Here is a 7307-nt window from a genome sequence, read left to right on the forward strand (position 1 = left end):
CAGCATGCACAGAGCTTGCTCCCCCTCAGGGGTCCAACTCAAACTTTCTGACATAGCTAAAGGTTTACTGTACATCATATCTAACAATGGCTGCGCAATTTCAGCGTAATGGGGCATCCATGATCGACAGAAATTTAACAAACCTAGGAATTGCATCATGTGTTTCTTTGTCACTGGCCTAGGTGCTGCCAAAATAGCTGTTTTCCTCTCTGGATGTATGCTCTTCCCTGCAGCACTAAGCAGATGTCCTAAAAATTTCACTTCTGTCTTTACCCACTGTAGCTTTGAAAGTGAGGCCTTGTTACCCGTTTCAGCTAAGTGAGTTAGCAATGCCAATGATATGTCTCTACAGTTCTGCTCTGAAGTGGATGCAATTAAAATGTCATCGACATATACCAACATCTGTGAATGTGATGGAATTACAAAATCAGACAGACAATTTGTAATATTCTGTGTGAAAATTGTAGGACTGTCACAAAAACCTTGCAGCAATCTGGTGTACGTGTATTTTTTGCCTTGATACGTAAAACCAAACCAACCCTGTGAATTCTCATGCACTGGTATGGAAAAGAAAGCATTACTTAAATCTACCACAGTGAAGTGTGTTTTGTCTGGCTTAAGCTGATTTAACAAGGTGTGGGGATCGGGGACGCATGGAGCTATACTCTCCACTGCCTGGTTTACAGCTCTCAAGTCTTGAATCATGCGCCACGACTGTGAATCAGCCTTTCTAACTGGGAAGATGGGTGTGTTACACATTGCCTGTGGAGCTTCAACTAGTATCCCTGCTTTAATCATATCCTCTATTACTGGTTTAATGCCTTCCACTGCATCAGGCTTCAAGGGATATTGCTTCACTCTTGGCCTAAAAGATGTTTTGGGCTTTATTACTACTGGACTCACTGTTGTCATTAACCTCACATCAGTCTTCCCAGTAGACCAGAGCTTCTCTGGGACCTGTTTAAGCTCCGGGTGATCTCTGACATCTACAATATATCATTCTGTTGTGTCATTCTCACCCCCCTTTAAGTGTGTTTGTGGTGTAGTATGTGTCACCCATCCCGGCTTTTTACGAAAGATGCTGTGCTGCATGTCTGTCTCCCAACCCCCTCCAGCTTGCTGCCACATTCCAACACTCTCCCCCTGCCTCACCAAAGATGCTAAGTCTGTCCACTCAGCTGTGCCACTCTTTGTCAGTGAAATATGTGGTGTCTGCCCTGTAAAGAGTTGTTGTGCAGCTTCAGAAAGGATCACACTACATCCAGCCATGGTTTCACCATCAGTGTATATTGCTTTTATGGTGATTCTCTGTGGCCCTAATTTCAGCACTTTATCTGTGTAGGCCTCATCAGGCCCAAGCGTGGTCTTAAATCTCAGTGTGACATGCAAGTCTTCTGGCGCCTGTGTGTTGTGGCTGGTTGTCAACATTTCCTCAGCTGCAGCTAACAGTTTACAGTTTATTTGATCCGGTCTGGAGGCCGACAGGTCAAGTGTCCAGCAATAATGCAAATCCCCACTGTCCTGATGAACCATTGTCTCAGCAGTTTCTCCTTTCCCTGCAGCTATCATCCCAATGGATGTTGGAATTATTGAAATTCCAAGTTTCATCATCATATCTCTTCCCAAGAGATTCACCAGACAAGTTGGGCACATTACAACTGAACCCTGGGCTGCCTCTCCTGTGGTAGGATCTCTAATCCACACAGGTTTAGAGATTCTATGCTGATTTAACTGACCATTTGCAGACTTCACATAAATTGTGCCACTTGAAGGATCAACTCCTGACACATGATCTTTTAAAACAGTTTTATCTGCCCCTGAATCACACAGAAATTGAATGGTTTTACCCTGCACAGTTAACGTGCGAACTGGTTTTACTTCTTTCCCTGACAGGTTTAACAATACTTCAGTTAAGTCTAGAGTCTGAAACACAGGCTGTTGTAAATTCTGGCAAACTAAAGGATCATTTGTACATGTATGTGTGTTAGCAGTGTCAACAAGTGCTAGTCCCCACATGCATAGCACTTATCATCTCTTTTGCCACGGTTGCCACGGTAAATTGCCATGAGCCTCTATTTCTTCTACTCCTGCCTCTGTTTTGCTCTCTTCCAGCCTGTCCCTGAAACAAAATTTCATCTGCTAAAAAGGCAGCGGCCTCAGAGCTTTGTAACTTCTTTTTAAATTTTTAATAACTTCCTGCGCATGGCGGGCCCAATTCATGCATTCAACGGACCTGTCAGTGTTCTGATTAACATTTTGTTTTCTGATGAAAGCAGCAATGCGTGGATGGAAGCCATTCATCAGAGCATGCTTTAACTGCTGCTGATATGGGCTGGCCTTCTCTGCACTCTCTTCAAGGCCGCTATGCTCTTTAAAAACTTCCTCTAATCTCGCCCTGAACTCATGAACATCCTCTCCTTCTTTCTGCACACATTGGGCGATTTTGTTGTAATCTACAGAAGCTTTAAAGGTAGTTCTAAGACGCTCATAAACCCCATCAACTTGGCCTCTTAGATTGTCATGGCCATAGGGTAGGACAGTATTACCATCCCTCCCTGTGTAGGTGCCTCGCACCCGAGCCCAGTTATATGTGAGACACCTAAAGGTGGCTTCTGTTTCCTGGCCGTTTAAGCGGTACGAGGAGCAGAGTTGCTTGTGTCGGGCGATAAATTCATCAACATTAGTCAACGGGTCTCCTAAACCTTTACATGCCTCTGCACATTCAGATTCACTCCATGGCCTGTAAACACAAATAACACGGCTTCGGTCACCTTCAACACCAAAATGGGGATTCGCGACCTCCACCATGGGAAAGGTATCTACTGCATGGACAGGGTAGACAGGCATACCAGCTGCACTCGCCTCATCCCTTTTAGTTTTGGATCTAGTGTTATAAGGGCTTAAATATTGTGCTGCGGCATCCCCAAACTCCTGTCGTACTCTATCCTCCTCCTCTTTCTCCCTCTCTAATGCTGCTCTACGCTGTTGGTCCCTTAACGTCAGCACCACTGAAGTAGACTGCACCGTCTCATCTTCAGGTTTCACAGCTAATGCTTGCAAAGCTGCTCTCTTCGCGTTCACTGCCTCCTGTCTTTTCTGCGCCTGCTCTAACCACAGTTTAGCGGACGCCAGTTGTAACTCTCGCTCTTGTTTCAATTTCCCTTTTGCACAAGCTGCCTTTACTGTCAACTGCTCTACTAACATTTGACATTGTCCTACAACCAATTTACCTTCAAAATCATATTTCTTGCGCCAATGTCCTAAATACTTTGTGCTTCCAGGAGCAAATTTCATCATAAACTTCTCGTCACCCTCTGACGCACTCTTAGTTGCTTGGAAACCCATAACAACAACAACAACAGCTGTCACAGACCACGTGTTCTGCTCTGCATCCACTCACACAAACACACTCACAACAACAACAACAACAACAATAACAAAGAATAGGCCTATTGTCCACTACAAATGGACTCCGCGGAACTTCTCAACACCCGACTGAGCGGCAGAGAAAGTATTACAGGACCCCACAAAGCGGTCCGTGTTTCGCCCCACTAAGACGGCGAACCAAAAAAGTTCGAACTGCGCAACTCTGCGACTTAATGCTTCTGTACAAAAAACCCCACTGAGCGGCTTTGTACATCGCCCCACTAAGACGGCGAATTTTAGCCCCACTAAGCGGCCACGGACAACGCCCCACTGAGCGGCGAAGATGTACAGTTATAGAGATGGACTCTAAACTTACTTGGAGTTGTTCATTGCGAGTAGCATCAGTCCCGAATCCCGTCAATCACCATCCATCGAGGAGAAAAACAGACGGCTAATCCACGGGCCCGATGACGAATTCTCACGCCTCGGAGCTTTGCTGCAGGACCTCTATAAATCCTGGCTGACGTCAGTCTTTCGGCGTCTCTTTTCCCCTCGGTGAATGTCGATTCCAAGGATCCGGCTCAAGAAGGACCAATTAATGATAGGTTTGTAGCATAAACCTATTCGCTGGAACGTTCAGGACAATTTGCTACACAGCAAGAACAAGACACAAGTAGGCAACGTTCTTTGTGTTACTCATGCATGAGGGAGGCCTGCCTGGAGCCGTCATTCCACCTACTTGACCTCCATCAGACTCTCAGCCAGGTTCCCCATAGCACTCCTTTTATTGTGGTTACTTGAATATGCATAGGGTCATTAACATATAACGGCTTACATGGGTATACATGTGAACAAAGAATACCCTGCCTGTGGTTTTGTAAGTGTGTGTGTGTGTGTGTGTGTGTGTGTGTGTGTGTGTGTCAGCTGCTGACCAAAAGGGTCATAAAGCAGGAACAACATCCTAGGTCATAAAGAGGGTAATCTCCCCACACCCAATCTATGGTTCACCCTAGATAACACAGTGAAGCCATACAAAGGGCAGGAAGTTTTACCAACATCAAACAGACCTTCACAAGGATGTTGCCTGTGATAAAACACTACAGCCCCCCACTCAGAACCTCGAGAATCTGGGGAGGGGAGAACAAAAGAACAAACAAACAAAGGCAAAGACTCAAAAGGATTCATCACTGCTGTTACTGTGTATATCAGCATTAACAGGACCTCAGTTTGGTGTTTCAGAGAGCTGCTGATCTCAGACCTGCACAGCTTCTGTTTTAGACACTGAATTTACTCAGCTGCATGAAGAGCACATGAGATTTTCTCTGACACAATTAAATAAAACCTGATGAAGGTCAAAGGTCAGGTTTGAACTACAAACTTGTGATCTGGAATTCTTTCACTGTTTTTGCCAATAGTGTGTTATTTACCATAAAGTAATTCCGAGTCACCAGAGTAACCACAGAGGATCATATATTTAAATATATAACTGTCTACAGGACTGAATAGAATATCTTTATGTAAAAGCCCGGAGCCTGCTGCAGTGCTCAATATGTACAGCGAATAAGAAATTACAAGGAACGCTTACAACAACTATTTACATAAGTGCTTTTATCTCAATCAACATATCTTAATTACAAATGGCTCACACGTTACAAAAAAGACCACAGCTCAGGATTTTCACACAAATGCTCAGAAGTACAAACAGGTTGCTCTTTGTTGGATGTAGAGGAGACAAGGAGAGGTAGGTGGCTGTCCATTCAATCGTCCAATCTGGACATCGGCAGCCTGTTTGAATCAGACAATTACAAACACACTCAGATGTTCTGAGATGTGCACACTCAGGAACTTAGTGCTGCTTTACCCTCTCCACAGCAGCACTACTGATGGTTAGTCGTGTGTGCAGGGTGTGAGTTCTCCTGAAGTCTATGATGACCTCCTTACTCTTCTCAACATTCAGGGACAGGTTGTTGTTGCTGCACCACTTGGCAAGATGTTTTGTAATCTCCTCTCTGGGTGGTGAAAACATAGTCCAAAATGTTGTTTCCCCGTGTGGGAAATGTATGTGTTTGTGCAGTTTGGGAAGCACAGTCTTTGGGTCTGCACGATTGAAAACCCCCGCTAGCACGAGAGAAGCATCTAGGTGGGCCATCTGCTGCTCACTGACGTGCTGATACAGTTCATTCAGTGCCTCACTCCTTTTGCTGTTATTGGAGCAGGGAAGGAAATGAAAAGCCACAAACAGTATGGCTGAGGGCAATATTTGGGTTTTTAAGAGCAACATGAGAGTATAGACGTAAAAGCTGTTCTGATCCACACTCCAGTCTAGAAGGTGGCAGTAATGCACCTGAAGTTGTTTGCCAACCGCCATAAAAAGATAGATGAAGAAGAACAAGGGCCAGCGCGGCCTTTAAATTCGGCTTCCAAAGGATGGAGGATAGAGCATGGAGCAGCAGGAGCAGGAGGAGGAGCAGCAGCAGCAGCAGCAGCAGCAGCCGTCGTCGTCGTCGTCGCCGCCGCCCCAGCCGGGGTAAGTCCATTCATGAAGGTTCCGTGATGAATAGACAAGATGGCGCCAGTGTGTGTGGCTCGCCGTCTGTCTCTTCCCCTGCTGTGTTTGTTTGTGTTGGTTTTTTTATTGCTAGAGTCAACCCTCTTTTAATGTACAATCGCCAAACTCTGTTGGACCTCCGACTAGTTGCCAGTGATCTTACCAATACAACTTATACTGGACATAAGACGTTACCTCCATTCCTAGCTGGGATACCAGCTAACCTTTGTCGGACCCTGGCCCAGCCTCACGGCGAAAGCGTTTCAGACGCCGGGGCAAACGTAGCGGTCTGCTCGTGAAACTCAAGGCGTACTTGGTGCGCTCTTCCCCGGCTCCTTGGAACAAACGTGGATCTGTGCCTCATCATGTCTTTTCTCCGCGCTCTCTGGAGCCCATCGATGCCTGGCTGGTGCCCGTTGTTGCCTCGGATCAGATGTCCCAGCCGCGAAAGATTTTCCCTCATCTTCGTCGGCGCGGTGCGAACCTACGGAACCTGCGGCCGCTGTGTCGGGTCACGCATGTAATACACCTGTAATACAACTCCACACGTGTAATACATCTGTAATTCACATCCGCGCGTGTAATATACTTGTAATAAACATCGACGTGTATAATACAGCTGTAATACAACTCCATGCGTGTAGTAAACCTGTAATACACATCCACGCTGTAGTAAACCTGTAATACTCATCCACGAGTGTAATACACCTGTAATACAGCTGTAATACACCTCCACGCGTGTAATACACCTGTAATGCACATCCACGCGTGTAATAACGCTGTAATACAACTCCACGCGTGTAATACACCTTTAATACACATCCACGCATTTAATACACCTGTAATACAACTCCATGCGTGTAGTAAACCTGTAATACACATCCACACGTGTAATACACCTGTAATTCACCTCCACGCGTGTAGTAAACTTGTAATACACATCCACGCGTGTAATAAAGGTGTAATACAACTCCACGCGTGTAACACAGCTGTAATATACATCTACGCGTGTAATACACCTCTAATACACCTGCACGTGTGTAATACACCTGTAATACCACTCCACGCGTGTGGTAAACCTTTAATACACATCCACACATGTAATACACATGTAATGCACATCCGCGCGTGTAATATACTTGTAATAAACATCCACGCGTGTAATACACCTGTAATATAGCTCCACGCGTGTAATACAGCTGTAATACACCTCCACGCGTGTAATACACCTGTAATAAACATCGACGTGTGTAATACACCTGTAATATGACTCCATGCTTGTAGTAAACCTGTAATACACATCCACGCGTGTAATACAGCTGTAATACACCTCACCTCCACGCATGTAATACAGCTGTAATACACATCCACGCGTGTTGTAAACCTGTAATAC

Source organism: Oreochromis niloticus, linkage group LG19, assembly GCF_001858045.2.
Source record: "Oreochromis niloticus isolate F11D_XX linkage group LG19, O_niloticus_UMD_NMBU, whole genome shotgun sequence".
In the NCBI taxonomy this organism is placed as follows: domain Eukaryota; kingdom Metazoa; phylum Chordata; class Actinopteri; order Cichliformes; family Cichlidae; genus Oreochromis; species Oreochromis niloticus.